We start from the raw sequence: 21130 nt of genomic DNA, 5'->3' as shown, positions 1-21130 counted from the left end.
ATTAGAGTGCAATGTGCCCGGATAAACCCACAAATGTTGATGTCTCCTTTCTTTTGTTTGTTTTTAAATTTAATTTATATTTATTATTAGAGTAATATTCCATTGTGTAGGTGGACCACTTCTTCTTGGTGCATTCCTCGGTTGATGGACATTTTCATTGCTTCCAAGTGCTGGCTATGGTAAATCTTGCTGGCGTACAGGTTTGCCAGCCTTTGACTTTTTGTTTCTCATTTTCTCAGGTGATAGGCCAAGCAGTGGTTGTGATTGATTGACTGGTAGCTCAATGTTTCCCTTTTCAAAGCACCAACACTGTGTTTTCATTAGTGGCTCTTTACATGTCCCCCCTTACAACCGAGGGTACGCATTTCTCCATACTCCCTTCACCATTTATTTTTTGCAGCATTTTTCCTAATGGCCATTCTGACTGCTGTGAGCTGATAGGTTTTTGTAATATGGGTATGCGTGTCATTAAAATTTTTAAAATTCATCATATTCCTACGCCTTTTTCTTTTCTCTTAAAAGAAAAAACCGTGAGTACAATATAGCTCTTGAAATTGTCTTTTTCGAAGGTTGCCCTCTTCTGAAGATTTTGGTCGATTTTTGACCCCAGAGATTTTCTTGAGGGCAGTTGCCATTTACAGAACTGCAAGTTGGTGAAAATTTACTGACCTTTTGCAGTGGGTTCAAAGCTGCTGTTGTGGGAAACGGCCACAAGGAGGTAGCATTTCTCCATTCCCCAATCTGGGTACTAGGGCAGCAGAGCCTTTCTGGAAGTCATTGTCTTAGGTTGTAAATTAGAATGGAATTTGCCAGGAGAAATCCCCATAAGTTTATGTCTCATTACTTCTTCTTGGTTTTTAAAATTTTTTTAATCTGGGTAAAGTTTAGAATATTGTTTGTCCTAGGTGTACACAATCTGGTTCATTTGTACATTATGTATGTCTATTAATGTACAGATCCTCTTCCCATGTAAAATATTACAGTGTTCCGTCGACCTCCCTTGCTATATGTTCAGTCTTTTTGATACATGTATATAATATGTATTTGTAAATGTATAGTAACACTAATCTTCATTTCTCAATTTCCCCCCTCCTTTCCTTTCAGATGAGCATAGTTTGTTTTCTAAGCCTGTGAGTGTCTTTCTCTTTGGAAATATGTTCATCTGTGTCAGTTATTAGATAATGCCATAAGTGATAATATAGGATATAGCTCTTTTGCTTTCCGACCTACTTCATGTTTTGTGATTATCTCCAGGCTCATCTATGGTGCCTCAAAGAGCAGTGCTTCAATGTTTTCCATGGCTAGTATTCCATTGTGTACATGGACCACTTCTTCTTGGTGCATTCCTCTGTTGATGGACATTTTCTTTGCTTCCAAATATTGCCTATGGTAAATATTGCTGGAGTGCAGGATTGCCAGCCTGTGATTTTTGATTTTCATTTTCTCAGGTGATAGACCCAGCAGTGGGTATGATTGATTGACTGGTATGGTAGCTCGACGTTTACCTTTTCAAGGCAACTCAATTGTGCTTTCATTAGTGGCTCTTACCACGTCCCCCTTAGAATCGAGGATACGCATTTCTCCACAATCACGTCAGCATTTGTTGTTTGCAGCACTTTTGTTGATGGCCATTCTGACTGGAGTGAGCTGATAGGTTTTTGTAATTTGGGTTTACATGTCTGTAAAAATTCCTACAATTCATTATTTCTCCACGGCTTTTTCTTTTCTGTTAAAAGAAAAAAGCAAAAAATGTGACTATAATATACCTCTTCAAATTTTCTTTTTTGAAGGTTGCACTCTAGAATTTTTTGGTCGAATTTCGACCTCAGTATTTTTTGGAGGGCACGTTTCATTTACAGAGCTGCAATTGGTGAATATTTAGTGACCTTTTGCAGTGGGTTTAAAGCTGCTGTTGTGGGAAACGGCCACAAGGATGCAGCATTTCTCCATTACAAAATCTGGGCAATAGGGCATCAGAGCTGTTTTGGAAGTCGTTTGCCTAGGTTGTAAATTTGAATGGAATGTGCCAGGAAAACCCCCCATAAGTTTATGTCTCATTACTCCTAGTTCGTTGTTTTAATTTTTTCAATTGGGGTAATGGTTAGAATGTTGCTTGTGCAAGGTGTACACACTCTGGTTCATCTTCATATTCTATATACCTATTTATGTAGAGATCCTCTTCCCGTGTAAATTATTACAGAGTGTTTCGTAAACCTTCCTTGCTATATGGTCGGTCTCTTTGATATATGTATATAATATGTATTTGTATACATATGGTAATGCTAATCTTCATTTATCCATTCCCCCCACCTTTCCTTTTAGATAAGCATAGTTTTTTTTAATAAGTTTGTGATTGACTTTCTCTGTGGAAATATGTTCATTTGTGTCAGTTATTAGATAACGCCTATAAGTGATATCATAGGATATAGGACTTTTGCTTTCCGACTTACCTCATGTTCTGTGATTATCTCCAAGATCATCTATGGTGCCTCAAAGAGCAGTGTTTCATTGTTTTCCATGTCTAGTATTCATTGTGTACACGGACCACTTCTTCTTTATCCTTTCATCTGTTGATGGACATTTTGGTTGCTTCACTGTCTTGTATATTGTGAATAAGGCTGCAGTGCAGCTTTTGCAGCCCGGGTCTTCTGCATTCTGGTCTTCTCAGGTGAGAGGCCCATTGGTTCACCTGCTTGATTGAATGGTACCTCAATATTTCCTTTTAAACGCAGCTCCTTTCTGTTCTCATTATTAGCGTTTAACCCTTTTACATCTCACCAGCAGCTAGAGGGCATACAGTTCTCTAAAACCTCTTCAGCATTTATTGCTTGTAGACTTTTTGCCAATGGTCAGTCGACTGGTGTGAGTTGAAAAGTTTTAGTAGATTAGATTGCATGAGTCTAACACTTCCTGAGGTTGAGCTTTAACCATTTTCCTTTCTTTAAAAAGAGAGTGAGTAAAACTTGCCTCTTCATACTATGTTCTTGAAAATTCTGCCTGTTTTGAATTTTTTTTATCCATTCCTTACCTCAGCCAATTTTGGAGGCAGGTGTCCTTTAGAGCCCTGAGTCCTTGTGAATGGTAAGTGACCATTAGCTGCGGGTTAAAAGCTTCTCTTGCGGGAATCGGCCACAAGGCTGCAGCATTTCTGCTTTACCAAATCTGGTTACTAGGGCAACAGAGCCTTACTGGAAGTGGTGTTCTAGGTTGTAAATTAGAATGGAATGTGCGAGGAAAAAGCCCTTTAAGTGTATGTCTCCTTACTTCTTGTTGGTATTTTTAACTTAAATTTTATTTTTTATCACAGCAAACTTGATTACAATGTTTTGTTTGTTCTAGGTGTGCAAGATGTGGTTCTTTCACACATATACATATATCTATTCTTCTTTGGAGCCTCTTCCCATGTAGGTTATGACACAGTGTTGAGTAGTCTTCTCTTGGTATTGCGTAGGTCTTTGGTGATTATATATTTCACATGTGTTTCTATCTCTCTGTTAACCTCAATATGGTAATGTATCCAATCCTCACACCTTTCTATTTGGTGAACCATAAGATTTATTTATTTATTTATTTATTTATTTATTTATTTTATTTTTTTTTAAAGTTTGTTAACATTCTGATTCTTTTTTTAGAAATTCACGTTCTTTTATTTATTTATTTATTTATTTATTTATGACTGTGTTGGGTCTTCTTTTCTGTGCGAGGGCTTTCTCTAGTTGTGGCAAGTGGGGACCACTCTTCATCGCGGTGCACAGGCCTCTCACCATCGTAGCCTCTCTTGTTGTGGAGCACAGGCCCCAGACGCGCAGGCTCAGTAATTGTGGCTCACGGGCCCAGTTGCTCCGTGGCATGTGGGATCTTCCCAGACCAGGGCTCGAAACCCTGTCCCCTGCATTGGCAGGCAGATTCTCAACCACTGCGCCACCAGGGAAGCCCCAAGATTTTTAATGAATCTATGATAGTGTTTCTCTGTGGAAATATCTTTGTTTGTATCATTTCTTAGGTAACCCCTATATGTGATATGATAGGATATGTGTCTTTCGCTTTCTCACTTACTCCAAGTTGTGTGATTACTTCTAGACTCATCTATGGTGCTGCAAATGACATTGTTTCATTTTTTCACTAGCTCATATTCCATCTGTACAGATAGCAGTTCTTCTTTGTCCACCCATCTGTCGGTGGACTTTTTGGTTACTTCCATATCTTGGCTATTGTAATAATATGCAATACAGATTTGCGTGCCTGTGTCCTTCCAATTTTGCCTTCTTAGGTTGTAGGTCCAGGAATAGGTCTGCTGGATCATATGGTAGCTCAATGTTTACCTTTTAAAGGCACCTCTGTTCTGTTCTCCTTAGTGGCTCTTTCCAGGTTACGTCCCACTTAAAGTGGAGGGTATGTATTTCTTCCCAGCACCTTCAGCATTTATTCTTTATAGTTTTTGCTGAGGGTTATTCTGAGTGGTGTGAGCTGATACCTCTTTGTGGTTGAATTTGCATGTGTCTCATAATGCGTTGTAATTGAGCTTTAAGACATATCCTTTTTATTTTTCCAGCTGTGATTAGAGCTTATTTCTTCAAAGTGTTTTCTTAAAGTATGTGTCACATTTGAAATATTTTGGCCATTATCTCCCTCAATACATTTTGAGGGCAGGTTTCATTTACAGCCCTGCAGTACTTGTTCATATGAAGTGACCATTAGCTCAGGCTTTAAACCTGCTTTTGCAGGTAACGGCCAGAGAGCGGCAGCCTTTCTACATTCCCCTTGCTGGTACTAGGGAAACAGACCTACCGGCCAGTTGTGCTCTTCGGTTATAAATTAGAGTGCAATGTGCCCGGATAAACCCACAAATGTTGATGTCTCCTTGCTTTTGTTTGTTTTTAAATTTAATTTATATTTATTATTAGAGTAATATTCCATTGTGTAGGTGGACCACTTCTTCTTGGTGCATTCCTCGGTTGATGGACATTTTCATTGCTTCCAAGTGCTGGCTATGGTAAATCTTGCTGGCGTACATGTTTGCCAGCCTGTGACTTTTTGTTTCTCATTTTCTCAGGTGATAGGCCAAGCAGTGGTTGTGATTGATTGACTGGTAGCTCAATGTTTCCCTTTTCAAAGCACCAACACTGTGTTTTCATTAGTGGCTCTTTACATGCCCCCCCTTACAACCGAGGGTACGCATTTCTCCATACTCCCTTCACCATTTATTTTTTGCAGCATTTTTCCTAATGGCCATTCTGACTGCTGTGAGCTGATAGGTTTTTGTAATATGGGTATGCGTGTCATTAAAATTTTTTAAATTCATCATATTCCTACCCCTTTTTCTGTTCTTTTAAAATAAAACCCAGTGAGTACTATATAGCTCTTGAAATTGTCTTCTTCGAAGGTTGCCCTTCTTGTGAAGTTTTTGGACGATTTTTGACCCCAAAAATTTTCTTGAGGGCAGGTGTCATTTACAGAACTGCAAGTTGGTGAAAATTTAGTGACCTTTTGCAGTGGGTTCAAAGCTGCTGTTGTGGGAAACGGCCACAAGGAGGTAGCATTTCTCCATTCCCCAATCTGGGTACTAGGGCAGCAGAGCCTTTCTGGAAGTCATTGTCCTAGGTTGTAAATTAGAATGGAATTTGCCAGGAGAACTCCCCATAAGTTTATGTCTCATTACTTCTTCTTGGTTTTTAAAATTTTTTTAATCTGGGTAAAGTTTAGAATATTGTTTGTCCTAGGTGTACACAATCTGGTTCATTTGTACATTATGTATGTTTATTAATGTACAGATCCTCTTCCCATGTAAAATATTACAGTGTTCCGTCGACCTCCCTTGCTATATGTTCGGTCTTTTTGATACATGTATATAATATGTATTTGTATATGTATAGTAACACTAATCTTCATTTCTCAATTTCCCCCCTCCTTTGCTTTTCGATGAGCATAGTTTGTTTTCTAAGCCTGTGAGTGTCTTTCTCTTTGGAAATATGTTCTTCTGTGTCAGTTATTAGATAATGCCATAAGTGATAATATAGGATATAGGTCTTTTTCTTTCCGACCTACTTCATAATTTGTGATTATCTCCAGGGTCATCTATGGTGCCTCAAAGAGCAGTGCTTCAATGTTTTCCATGGCTAATATTCCATTGTGTACATGGACCACTTCTTCTTGGTGCATTCCTCTGTTGATGGACATTTTCGTTGCTTCCAAGTGTTGCCTATGGTAAATATTGCTGGATTGCAGGATTGCCAGCCTGTGATTTTTGATTTTCATTTTCTCAGGTGATAGACCCAGCAGTGGGTATGATTGATTGACTGGTATGGTAGCTCAACGTTTACCTTTTCAATGCACCTCAATTATTCTTTTATTAGTGGCTCTTACCACGTCCCCCTTAGAATCGAGGATACGCATTTCTCCACAATCACGTCAGCATTTATTGTTTGCACCATTTTTGTTGATGGCCATTCTGACTGGTGTGAGCTGACAGGTTTTTGTAATTTGGGTTTACATGTCTATAAAAATTCCTACAATTCATCATTTCTCCACGGCTTTATCTTCTCTGTTAAAAGAAAAAAGAAAAAAAGTGTTAGCATAATATACCTCTTCAAATATTCTTTTTGAAAGGTTGCACTCTAGAATTTTTTGGTCGATTTTCGACCTCAGTATTTTTTGGAAGGCAGGTGTCATTTACAGAACTGCAATTGCTGAATATTTAGTGACCTTTTGACTTTGCTTTAAAGCTGCTGTTGTGGGAAACGGCAAAAAGGATGCAGCATTTCTCCATTCCCAAATCTGGGTACTAGGGCAGCAGAGCCGTTCTGGAAGTCGTTTGCCTAGGTTGTAAATTTGAATGGAAAGTGCCAGGAAAACCTCCCATAAGTTTATGTCTCATTACTCCTAGTTCGTTGTTTTAATTTTTTCAATTGGGGTAATGGTTAGAATGTTGCTTGTCCAAGGTGTACGCACTCTGGTTCATCTACATATCCTATATGCCTATTTATGTAGAGATCCTCTTCCCGTGTAAATTATTACAGAGTGTTCCGTAATCTTTCCTTGCTATATGGTCTGTCTATTTGATATATGTATATAATATGTATTTGTATACATATGGTAATGCTAATCTTCATTTATCCATTACCCCCACCTTTCCTTTAAATAAGCATAGTTTTTTTTTTTTTAATAAATCTGTGATTGACTTTCTCTGTGGAAATATGTTCATTTGTGTCAGTTATTAGATAACGCCTATAAGTGATATCATGGGATATAGGACTTTTGCTTTCCGACTTACCTCATGTTCTGTGATTGTCTCCAAGATCATCTATGGTGCCTCAAAGAGCACTGTTTCATTGTTTTCCATGGCTAGTATTCATTGTGTACATGGACAACTTCTTCTTTATCCTTTCATCTGTTGATGGACATTTTGGTTGCTTCCTGTCTTCTCTATTGTGAATAAGGCTGCAGTTCAGCTTTTTCAGCCCGGGTCTTCTTCATTCTGGTCTTCTCAGGTGAGAGGACCATTGGTGCACCTGCTTGATTGAATGGTACCTCAATTTTTCCTTTTAAACGCAGCTCCTTTCTGTTCTCATTATTAACGTTTAACCCTCTTACATCTCACCAGCAGCTAGAGGGTACACAGTTCTCTAAAACCACTTCTGCATTTATTGTTTGTAGTCCTTTTGCCAATGGTCAGTCGACTGGTGTGAGTTGAAAATTTTTGTAGATTAGATTGCATGAGTCTAATAATACTTCCTGAGGTTGAGCCTTTATCCATTTTCCTTTCTTTAAAAAGAGAGTGAGTAAAACTTGCCTCTTCATACTATCTTATTGAAAATTCTGCCTGTTTTGAATTTTTTTTATCCATTCCCTACCTCAGCAGAATTTTGAGGGCAGGTGTCCTTTACAGCCTTGAGTCATTTTGAATGGTAAGTGTCCATAAGCTGTGGGTTAAAAGCTGCTCTTGCGGGAATTGGCCACATGGCGGCAGCATTTCTCCTTTACCAAATCTGGTTACTAGGGCAACAGAGCCTTACTGGAAGTGGTGTTCTAGGTTATAAATTAGAATGGAATTTGCGAGGAAAAAGCCCTTTAAGTTTATATCTCATTACTTCTTATTGGTATTTTTAACTTAATTTTTATTTTTTATCACAGCAATCTTGATTACAATGTTTTGTTTGTTCTAGGTGTGCAAGATGTGGCTCTTTCACACATATACATATATCTATTCTTCTTCGGATCCTTTTCCCATGTAGGTTATGACACAATGTTGAGTAGTCTTCCCTTGGTATTGCGTAGGTCTTTGGTGATTATATATTTCACATGTCTTTGTATGTCTCTGTTAACCTCAATATGGTAATGTATCCAATCCTCACACCTTTCCATTTGGTGAACCATAAGTTTTTTTAATGAATCTATGATAGTGTTTGTCTGTGGAAATATCTTCGTGTGTATCATTTTTTAGGTAACCCCTATATGTGATATGATAGGATATGTGTCTTTCGCTTTCTCACTTACTCCAAGTTGCGTGATTACTTCTAGACTCATCTATGGTGCTGCAAATGGCATTGTTTCATTTTTTCACTAGCTCATATTCCATCTGTACAGGTAGCAGTCCTTCTTTGTCCACCCATCTGTCGGTGGACTTTTTGGTTACTTCCATATCTTGGCTATTGTAATACTATGCAATGCAGATTTGTGTGCCTGTGTCCTTCCAATTCTGTCTTCTTAGTTTATAGGTCCAGGAATAGGTCTGCTGGATCATATGGTAGCTCAATGTTTACCTTTTAAAGGCACCTCTGTTCTGTTCTCCTTAGTGGCTCTTTCCAGGTTACGTCCCACTTAAAGTGGAGGGCTTGTATTTCTTCCCAGCACCTTCAGGATTTATTCTTTGTAGTTTTTGCTGATGATTATTCTGAGTGGTGTGAGCTGATACCTCTTTGTGGTTGAATTTGCATGTGTCTCATAATGCGTAGAAATTGAGCTTTAAGACATGTCCTTTTTATTTTTCCAGCTGTGATTAGAGCTTATTTCTTCAAAGTGTTTTCTTAAAGTATGTGTCACCATTTGAAATATTTTGGCCATTATCTCCCTCAAGACATTTTGAGGGCAGGTTTCATTTACAGCCCTGCAGTACTTGTTCATATGAAGTGACCATTAGCTCAGGCTTTAAACCTGCTTTTGCAGGTAACTGCCTGAGGGTGGCAGCCTTTCAACGTTCCGCACTCTGGTAACTAGGGAAACAGTCCTTCTGGCCAGTGGTGGTCCTGGGTTATAAATTAGCATGGAATGTGCCCCGATAAACCCACAAAAGCTGATGTCTCCTTCCTTTTGTTTGTTTTTTAAATTTAATTTTTTTTATTGGAGTAATATTCCATTGTGTACATGGAGCCCATCTTTTTTGTGCATTCCTCTGGTGATGCACGTATTCATTGCTTCCAAATATTGGCTATGGTAAATGTTGCTGGAGGGCAGTATTGCCAACTCCTGTCTTTTTGATCCTCATCTTCTCAGGTGATAGACCCTGCAGTGGGCATGGAAAAATTCTCAACATCTTGAATTAATAAAACATGCTAATCCAATCTACAAAAACATTTACCTCACAACAGTCAGAATGATCATCACCAAAAAATCTACAAACGATAAATGCTGAACGGGTATAAGAGAACTGTGTACCCTCTAGCAGCCTATTGGATGTAAACTGGTAACAGTCAGTAGTGAGAACATAATGGAGGTGTGTTTAAAGGTAAACATTGAGCTACTATATGATCTGGAAAGCCCACTGCTGGGACTATCGCCTTAGAAGACCAGAATCAAAAAGACACAGGCTGGCAATCCTGCACTGCAGCAATATTTACCATAGCCAAAAGTTGGAAAGAACCAAAATGTTCTTCAACAGATGAATGCACAAAGAAGAAGTTTTCATTGTACACAGTGGAATATTAGCCATGGAAAAGAGTGAAACAGTGATGTTTGCAACACCATAGAAAGACCTAGAGATAATCACACAACTTGAAGTAACGAAGAAACTGAAAGACAAATATCCTATGATATCACTTTTAGGTTTTACCTAAAAATTGATACACATGAACTTATTTCCAAGACAAGGGCCCTAATGGATGAAGAAAACAAAATTATATTTAACCAAATGGAAATGTGTGAGGCATGTATAAATTAGGATATGCTGGATGACAGACCTATACTAATACATATGAAAAATATAAATCACCAAAACCTAGGCTATACCTACAGAGGTCTACTGAACACTCTGTAATAACCTACGTGGGATAGGATCCAAAGATCTATAGATACATATATATAATGAACCAGATTCTGTACACCTAGAAGAAACACAACATTTTAATCAAATTTGCTCTAATAAAAAATAAATTTAAAAATCAAACAGAAAGTAAGGAGATATAAGCTGTTGGGTGTTGTCTTGGCACATTCCACTCTAATTTTCAGCCTACTAACACGATTTCCAGGAAGGCTCTGTTGCCCAAGTGCCAAGAGTTGGAAATGCTGCCTCCTTGTGGCCATTTAATGCAAGACCAGCTTTAACCCCACAGCTAATGGTCAGTTAATATTCACAAGGACTCAGGGCTGTAAAGGACACCTGTCCTCAAAAAATGTCCTGGGGCAGGGAATGGGCAAAAAACTCAACACACAGCAAATTTTTCAAAAAGATCATTGGTAAGTTTTATTCACTTTTTTTTAAGGGGTAAGTTTTACTCACTTTTTTTAAAAAAGGAAAATAGATATAAACTAAACATAAAGAATTATTAGACTAATGCAATTCAAATCTACAAAAAGTTTCAACTCGCACCAGTCAAATAAACATTAGCAAAACGTCTACGAACAATAAATGCTGAAGGGGTTTTAGCCAACTCTGTGCCCTGTAGCGGCTGGTGAGATGTAAAGTGGTAAGAGCCAATAATGAGAAGAGAAAGGAGCTGCGTTTAAAACTAAAAATTTAGCCACCATTTGATCCAGCAGGACCAGAGCTGGGCCTATAACCAGAGAAGAGCAGAATCGAGAAGACACAGGCTGCAAAAGTTGCACTGCAGCAGTATTCACAATAGGCAAGACAAGGAAGCAACCAAAATGCCCATCAACATGAATAGACAAAGAAGAAGTGGTTGGGGTACACAATGGAATATTTGCCATGGGAAACAATAAAACACTGCTCTTTGCAGCACCGTAGATGAGCCTAGACATAATCACAGAACATGAGGTAATTCGGAAAGCAAAAGAAAAATATACTATGATATTACTTATAGGTATTATCTAACAACTGACACAAATGAACATATTTCCACAGAGAAAGACACTCACAGAGTTAGAAGACAAACTATGCTTATGTTTAATATAACAGTGAGCATACGTATAGAAATACATATTAAATACATATATCGAAAAGACCGACCATATAGAAATGGAGGTCTATGGAACACTCTATATAATTTACATGAGAAGGTGATCTGTACATGAAGAAATATATGTAATGTACAATTGAAACAGAACGTGTACACCTAGGAAAAACAATATTCTAAAAATTACAATAATGAACAAGAAGTAATGAGACATAAATTTCAGGGTCTTTTTCCTGGCACATTCCATTCTAATTTACAACCTAGAACACCACTTCCAGTAAGGCTCTGTTGCCCTAGTAACCAGACTGGTAAAGGAGAAATGCTGCCGCCTTGTGGCCGTTTCCAGCAAGAGCAGCTTTTAACCCACAGCTAATGGTCACTTAACATTCACAAGGACTCAGGGCTGTAAAGGACACTTGCCCTAAAAATTTGTGCTGAAGTAGGGAATGGACAAAAAAATTCAAAACAGGCAAATGTTTCAAGAACAGACTATGAAGAGTTAAGTTTTACTTACACTCTTCTTTTAAAAAAAGGAAAATGGATAAAAGCTCAACCTCAGGGAGTGTTAGACCCATGCAATCTAATCTACAAAAAGTTTCAACTTACACCAGTCGACTGACCATCAGCAAAAAGTCTACAAACAATAAATGCTGAAGGGGTTTTAGAAAACTGTGTACCCTCTACCTGCTGGTGAGACGTAAAGGGGTAAGAGCCAATAATGAGAAGAGAAAGGAGCTGTGTATAAAAGTAAAAATAGAGGTACCATTCAACCCAGCAGGCGCATCACTGGACCTCTCACCAGAGAAGACAAGTATCGAGAAGACACAGGCCACAAAAGCTGCAGGGCAGCCTTATTCACAATAGCCAAGACAGTGAAGCAATCAAAGTGTCCAACAACAGGTGAATGGATAAAGAATAAGTGGTCCATGTACACAATGGAATATTAGCCATGGAAGACAACGAACCATTGCTCTCGGAGGCACCACAAATGAGTCTAGAGATAATCACGAAATATGAGGTAAGTCCGAAAGCAAAACACCTATATTCTATGATGTCACTTATAGGCGTTATCTAATAACTGACACAAATGAACATATTTCCACAGAGAAAGACACTCACAGACTTAAAAAACAAACTATGCTCATCTAAAAGGAAAGGTGTGGGGTATGGATAAATTAAGATTAGTGTTACTATATTTATACAAACACATATTTTATACATATCTGAAAAAGACAGACCATATAGCAAGGGAGGTCTGTGGAACACTCTGTAATATTTTACATGGGCAGAGGATCTGTACTTGAATAGACATATATAATGTACAAATGAACCAGATTGCGTACACCTAGAACTAACAATATTCTAAGATTTACCCCAATTAAAACACTTTTAAAAACCAAGAAGAAATAATGAGACATAAACTTATGGGGGTTTCTCCACGCACATTCCAATGTAATTTACAACCTAGGAACACGACTTCCAGAAAGGTTCTGGTGCCCTACTACGCAGATTTGCGAATGGAGAAATGCTGCCTCCTTCAGGCCGCTTCCCACAACAGCAGCCTTAAACCCATTGCTAAAGGTCACTAAATATGCACCAAACTTGCAGTTCGGGAAATGAGACCTGCTCTCAAAAAAAACTCTGCGGTGGAAAATCGACCAAAACATTCAAAAGAGGGCAACCTTCCAAGAAGACAATTTCAAGAGTTATATTGTACTCCTAATTGTTTCCTTTTTTTAACAGAAAAGAAAACGGCGGAGAAAAATGATGAGTTTTACGAATTTTCAAAGACATGCAAACCCATATTACAAAACCCTATCAGCTCACAGCAGCCAGTAGGGCCATTAGCATAAATGCTGCAAATAATAAATGCTGAAGCGATTGAGGAGAAATGCGTACCCACGATTCTAAGGGGGACGAGGTAAGTGCCACTAATGAAAACACAAAGAAGGTGCTTTGAAAAGGGAAAAACGGTGCTACCAGTCAGTCAATCACACACACTGCTGGGCCTATCACCTGAGAAAATGAGAATCAAAAAGTCACAGGCTGGCAATCCTGCACTCCAACAATATTTACCATAGCCAACACTTGGAAGCAATGAAAATATCCATTAACCGAGGAATGCACAAAGAAGAAGTGGTCCACGTACACAGTGGAAAATTACTCCAATAAAAAATAAAAATTAAATTTAAAAATCCAACAAAAGTAAGGAGACATCAGCTTGTGTGGGTTTGTCCGGGCACACTCCACTCTAATTTATGAACGAGAAACACCACAGGCCGCAAGGGCTTTTCCCTAGTTACCAGGGTGGGGAATATAGAAAGGCTACCGCCCTCTGGCAGTTACCTGCAAAAGCAGTTTTAAAGCTTGTGCTAATGGTCATTTCGTAGGAACAAGTACTGCAGAACTCTAAATGAAACCTGCCCTCAAAATGTCTTCAGGGAAGTAATGGCCAAAACATTTCAAAATGTCACACATACTTTAAGAGAACACTTTGAAGAACTAAGGGGTAATCACAGCTTGAAAAATAAAAAGGATATGCCTTAAAGCTCAATTTCAGCGGATTATGAGGCACGTGCGAATTCAACCACAAAGATTTATCAGCTCACACTTGTCAGAATAACCATCAGCAAGAAAACTACAAACAATAAATGCTGAAGGTGTTGTGGAGAAATGCATACCCTCAACTTCAAGTGGGACGTAAGTTGGAACCGACCACGAACTAGAACAGAATGGAGGTGATTTAAAAACATTAACACTGAGCTACCATATGATCCAGCAGGCCCACTCCTCCACCTATAATCTAAGAAGAGAGAATTGGAAAGACACAGGGAGGCAAATCTGCATGGCACAGTATTACAATAGCCAAGATATGGAAGTAACCAAAAAGTCCACCAACAGATGGGTGGACAAAGAAGAACTCCTCCATGTACAACTGGAATATTCGCTAGTGAAAAAAATGAAACAATGCCTTTTGCAGCGCCGTAGATGAGTCTAGACGTAATCACGTGACATGTAGTCAGTGAGAAAGCAAAATACATATATCCTATGATATCACTTTCAGGAGTTACTTAAAAATTGATACCAATGAAGATATTTCCACAGAGAAAGGCAATCACAGATTCATTAAAAAACTTATGGTTCACCAAATAGAAAGGGATGAGGATTGGATACATTACCATATTGGGGTTAACAGAGATATACAAACCATGTGAAATATATAACCACCAAAGACGTATGGAAGACCAGGAGAAGACTACTCAACATTGTTTCATAACCTACATGGGAAAAGGATGCAAGGAAGAAAACATACACGTATATGTGTGAAAGACCCACATATTGCACACCAAGAGCAAAAAAAACAATGTAATCAAATCAGCTGGGATAAAAAATAAAAAGAAAATTATAAATATGAACAAGAAGTAATGAGACATAAACTTTAAGGGCTTTTTCCTGGCACATTCCATTCTAATTTACAACGTACAACACCACTTCTGTTAAGCCTCTGTTTCCCCAGTTACCAAATTAGGTAAAGAAGAAATGCTGACACCTTGTGGCGGATTCCTGCAAGAGAAGCTTTAAACTCACAGCTAATGGTTACTTAACATTCACAAGGACTCAGGGCTGTAAAGGACACCTCCCCTAAAAAATTGTGCTGAAGTAGTGAATGGACAAAAAAATTCAAAACAGGCAAATGTTTCAAAAAGAGAGCATGAAGATTTATGTTTTACTCACTCTCTCTAAAAAAAAAAGGAAAATGGATAAAAGCTCAACCTCAAGGTGTGTTAGACCCATGCAATCTAATCTACAAAAAGTTTCAACTTACACCAGTCGACTGACCATCAGCAAAAAGTCTACAAACAATAAATGCTGAAGGGGATTTAGAGAACTGTGTACCCTCTACCTTCTGGTGAGATATAAAGGGGTAACAGCCAATAAGGAGAACAGAAAGGAGCTGTGTTTAAAAGTAAAAATGGAGGTACCATTCAATCCCCAGGCGCACAATTGGACCTCTAACCTGTGAAGACAAGAATCGAGAAGACACAGGCTGCAAAAGATGCAGTGCAGCCTTATTCACAATAGCCAAGACAGTGAAGGAATCAAAATGTCCAACAACAGGTGAATGGACAAAGAAGAAGTGGTCCATGTACACAATGGAATATTAGCAATGGAAGACAATGAACCATTGCTCTTTGAGGCACCACAAATGAGTCTGCAGATAATCATGAAAGATGAGGTAAGTTGGAAAGCAAAAGACCTGTATTCTATGATATCACTTATAGGCGTTAACTAATAACTGACACAAATGAACATATTTCCACAGAGAAAGACACTCACAGATTTAGAAAACAAACTATGCTCGTCTAAAATGAAAGGTGGGGGGGATGGATAAATTAAGATTAGTGTTACTATATGTATACAAACACATATTATATATATATATCTCAAAAAGACCGACCATATAACAAGGAAAGTCTGCGGAACCTTCTGTAACATTTTACATGGGAAGAGGATCTGTAGTTGAATAGATATATATAATGTACAAATGAACCAGATTGTGTACACCTAGGACAAACAATATTCTAAGCTTTACCCCAATTAAAAAAAAAATTAAACCAAGAAGAAATAATGAGACATAAACTTATGGGGGTTTCTCCATGCACATTCCAATGTAATTTACAACCTAGGAACATGACTTCCAGAAAGGCTCTGCTGCCCTAGTACACAGATTTGTGAATGGAGGAATGCTGCCTGCGTGAGGCCACTTCCCACAACAGGAGCTTTAAAACCATTGCTAAAGGTCACTAAATATTCACCAAACTTGCAGTTCGGTAAATGACACCTGCTCTCTAAAAAAAGTCTGAGGTGGAAAATCGACCAAAAACTTCAAAAGAGGGCAACCTTCCAAGAAGACAATATCAAGAGTTATATTGTACTCCCAATTGTTTCCTTTTTTTAACAGAAAAGAAAACGGCGGTGAAAAATGATGAGTTTTACGAATTTTCAAAGCCATGCAAACCCAAATTCCAAAACCCTATCAGCTCACAGCAGCCAGTAGGGCCATTAGCGTAAATGTTGCAAAAAATAAATGCTGAAGCGATTGTGGAGAAATGTGTACCCTCGATTCTAAGGGGGACGTGCTAAGTGCCACTAATGAAAACACAAAGAAGGTGCTTTGAAAAGGGAAAAACGGTGCTACCAGTCAGTCAATCACAACCACTGGTGGGCCTATCACCTTAGAAAATGAGAAGCAAAAAGTCACAGGCTGGCAATCCTGCACTCCAACAATATTTACCATAGCCAACACTTGGAAGCAATGAAAATGTCCATCAACCGAGGAATGCACAAAGTAGAAGTGGTCCACGTACACAGTGGAAAATTACTCCAATAAAAAATAAAAATTAATTTTAAAAATCCAACAAAGTAAAGAGACATCAGCTTGTGTGGGATTCTCCGGGCACACTCCACTTTAATTTATAACCGAAAAACACCACAGGCCACAAGGGCATTTCCCTAGTTCCCAGGGTGGGGAACATAGAAAGGCTGCCACCCTCTGGCAGTTACCTGCAAAAACAGCTTTAAGGCCTGTGCTAATGGTCATTTCATAGGAAGAAGTAATGCAGGACTGTAAATGAAACCTGCCCTCAAAATGTCTTGAGGGAGGTAATGGCCAAAACATTTCAAAATGTGACACATACTTTAAGAGAACACTTTGCAGAACTAAGGGGTAATCACAGCTTGAAAAATAAAAAGGATATGCCTTAAAGCTCAGTTTCAACGGATTATGAGGCACATGCGAATTCAACCAAAAAGAGGTATCAGCTCACACTTGTCAGAAAAACCATCAGCAAGAAAACTACAAACAATAAATGCTGAAGCTGATGTGGAGAAATGCATACCCTCAACTTCAAGGGGGACGTAACTTGGAAAGGGCCACGAATGAGAACAGAATGGAGGTGCCTTAAAAAGGTAAACATTGAGCTACCATATGATTCAGCAGGCCCACTCCTCGACCTATAATCTAAGAAGAGAGAATTGGAAAGACACAGGCAGGCAAATCTGCATTGCACAGTATTACAATAGCCAAGATATGGAGGCAACCAAAAAGTCCACCAACAGATGGGTGGACAAAGAAGAACTCCTCCATGTACAGATGGAATATTCGCCAGTGAAAAAAATGAAACAATGCCATTTGCAGCACCACAGATGAGTCTAGACGAAATCACACCAACTGTAGTAAGTGAGAAAGTAAAAGACACATATCCTATCATATCACTTTTAGGAGTTACATAAAAATTGATACCAATGAAGATATTTCCACAGAGAAAGGCAATCACAGATTCATTAAAAAACTTATGGTTCACCAAATAGAAAGGGATGAGGATTGGATAATTTACCATATTGGGGTTAACAGAGATATACAAACCATGTGAAATATATAATCACCAAAGACGTACGGAAGACCAGGAGAAGACTACTCAACATTGTGTCATAACCTACATGGGAAAAGGATGCGAGGAAGAATAGATACACGTATATGTGTGAAAGAACCACATTTGCCCACCTAGAACAAACAAACCATTGTAATCAAATTTGCTTGGATAAAAAATAAAAAGTAAATTATAAATATGAACAACAAGTAATGAGACATAAACATAAAGGGCTTTTTCCTGGCACATTCCATTCTAATTTACAACCTAGAACACCACTTCCATTAAGGCTCTGTTTCCCCAGTTACCAAATTTGGTAAAGGAGAAATGATGCCACCTTGTGGCCGTTTCCTGCAAGAGCAGCTTTAAACTCACAGCTAAGGGTCACTTAACATTCACAAGGACTCAGGGCTGTAAAGGACACCTGCCCTAAAAAATTGTGCTGAAGTAGGGAATGGACAAAAATTTCAAAACAGGCAAATGTTTCCAGAAGAGAGTATGAATATTAACGTTTTACTCACGCTCTTTTAAAAAAAAGGAAAATGGATAAAAGCTCAACCTCAGGGAGTGTTAGACCCATGAAATCTAATCTACAAAAAGTTTCAACTTACACCAGTCGACTGACCATCAGCAAAAAGTCTACAAACAATAAATGCTGACGGGGTTTTAGAGAACTGTGTACCCTCTCCCTGCTGGTGAGACGTAAAGGGGTAACGGCCAATAATGAGAACAGAAAGGAGCTGTGTTTAAAAGTAAAAATGGAGGTACCATTCAATCCAGCAGGCGCACCATTGGACCTCTCACCGGAGAAGACAAGAATCGAGAAGACACAGGCCGCAAAAGCTTCAGTGCAGCCTTATTCACAATAGCCAAGACAGTGAAGGAATCAAAATGTCCAACAACAGGTGAATAGATAAAGAAGAAGTGGTCCATGTACACAATGGAATATTAGCCATGGAAAACAATGAACCATTGTTCTTTGAGGCACCACAAATGAGTCTGGAGATAATCACGAAACATGAGGTAAGTCCGAAAGCAAAAGACCTATATTCTATGATATCACTTACAGGCGTTATCTAATAACTGACACAAATGAACATATTTCCAAAGAGAAAGACACTCACAGATTTAGAAAACAAACTATGCTCATCTAAAAGGAAAGGTGGGGGGAGTGGATAAATTAAGGTTAGTGTTACTATATGTATACAAACACATATTATATACATATCTCAAAAAGACCTACCATATAGAAGGGAGGTGTGCGGAACCCTCTGTAACATTTTACATGGGAAGGGGATCTGTACTTGAATAGACATATATAATGTACAAATGAACCAGATTGTGTACACCTCGGACAAACAATATTCTAAGCTTTACTCCAATTAAAGAAATTTTTAAAACCAAGAAGAAATAATGAGACATAAACTTATGGGGGTTTCTCCATGCACATTCCAATATAATTTACAACCTAGGAACACGACTTCCAGAAAGGCTCTGCTGCCCTAGTACCCAGATTTGGGAATGGAGGAATGCTGCCTGCTTGAGGCCACTTCCCACAACAGCAGCTTTTAACCCATTACTAAAGGTCACTAAATATGCACCACACTTGCAGTTCGGGAAATGAGACCTGCTCTCTAAAAAAATTCTGGGCTGGAAAATCGACCAAAAAATGTAACAGAGGGCAAGCTTCCAAGAAGACAATTTCAAGAATTATATTGTACTCCCAACTGTTTCCTTTTTTTAGCAGAAAAGAAAACGGCAGAGAAAAATGATGAGTTTTATGAATTTTCAAAGACATGAAAACCCAAAGTACAAAAACCTATCAGCTCACACCAGCCAGAAGGGCCATTAGCATAAATGCTGAAAACAATAAATGCTGAAGCGATTGTGGAGAAATGCGTACCCTCGATTCTAAGGGGGACGTGGTAAGAGCCACTAATGAAAACACAAAGAAGGTGCTTTGATAAGGGTAACACGGTGCTACCAGTCAATCAATCACACCCACTGCTGGGCCTATCACCTGAGAAAATGAGAATCAAAAAGTCACAGGCTTGGGGCTTCCCTGGTGGTGCAGTGGTTGAGAGTCTGCCTGCCAATGCAGGGCACACGGGTTCGAGCCCCGGTCTGGGAAGATCCCACATGCCGCGGAGCAACTGGGCCCGTGAGCCACAACCACTGAGCCTGCGCGCATGGAGCCTGTGCTCGGCAACAAGAGAGGCCGCGATAGTGAGAGACCCACGCACCGTGATGAAGAGTGGCCCCCGCTCGCCTCAACTACAGAAAGCCCTCGCGCACAAACGAAGATCCAACACAGCCAAAAATAAATAAATAAATAAATAAATAAATAAATAAATAAATAAATATTAAAAAAAAAAGTCACAGGCTGGCAATCCTGCACTCCAACAATATTTACCATAGCCAACACTTGGAAGCAATGAAAATGTCCATCAACTGAGGAATGCACAAAGTAGAAGTGGTCCAAGTACACAGTGGAAGATTACTCCAATGAAAAATAAAAATTAAATTTAAAAATCGAACAAAAGTAAAGACACATCAGCTTGTGTGGGTTTGTCCGGGCACACTCCACTCTAATTTATAACCGAGAAACACCACAGGCCGCAAGGGCATTTCCCTAGTTACCAGGGTGGGGAACATAGAAAGGCTGCCACCCTCTGGCAGTTACCTGCAAAAACAGCTTTAAGGCCTGTGCTAATGGTCATTTCATAGGAAGAAGTAATGCAGGACCGTAAATGAAACATGCCCTCAATATGTCTTGAGGGAGGTAATGGCCAAAACATTTCAAAATGTGACACATACTTTAAGAGAACACTTTGAAGAACTAAGGGGTAATCACAGCTTGAAAAATAAAAAGGATATGCCTTAAAGCTCAGTTTCAACGGATTATGAGGCACATGCGAATTCAACCAAAAAGAGGTATCAGCTCACACTTGTCAGAAAAACCATCAGCAAGAAAACTACAAACAATAAATGCTGAAGCTGATGTGGAGAAATGCATACCCTCAACTTCAAGGGGGACGTAACTTGGAAAGGGCCACGAATGAGAACAGAATGGAGGTGCCTTAAAAAGGTAAACATTGAGCTACCATATGATCCAGCAGGCCCACTCCTCGACCTATAATCTAAGAAGAGAGAATTGGAAAGACACAGGCAGGCAAATCTGCATTGCACAGTATTACAATAGCCAAGATATGGAGGTAACCAAAAAGTCCACCAACAGATGGGTGGACAAAGAAGAACTCCTCCATGTATAGATGGAATATTCGCCAGTGAAAAAAATGAAACAATGCCATTTGCAGCACCATAGATGAGTCTAGACGAAATCACACCACC

Source organism: Balaenoptera physalus, assembly GCF_965194825.1.
Source record: "Balaenoptera physalus genome assembly, chromosome: 6".
NCBI lineage: Eukaryota > Metazoa > Chordata > Mammalia > Artiodactyla > Balaenopteridae > Balaenoptera > Balaenoptera physalus.
The sequence above is the reverse complement of the archived record's forward strand: the minus strand, read 5'-3'. Positions refer to the sequence as shown.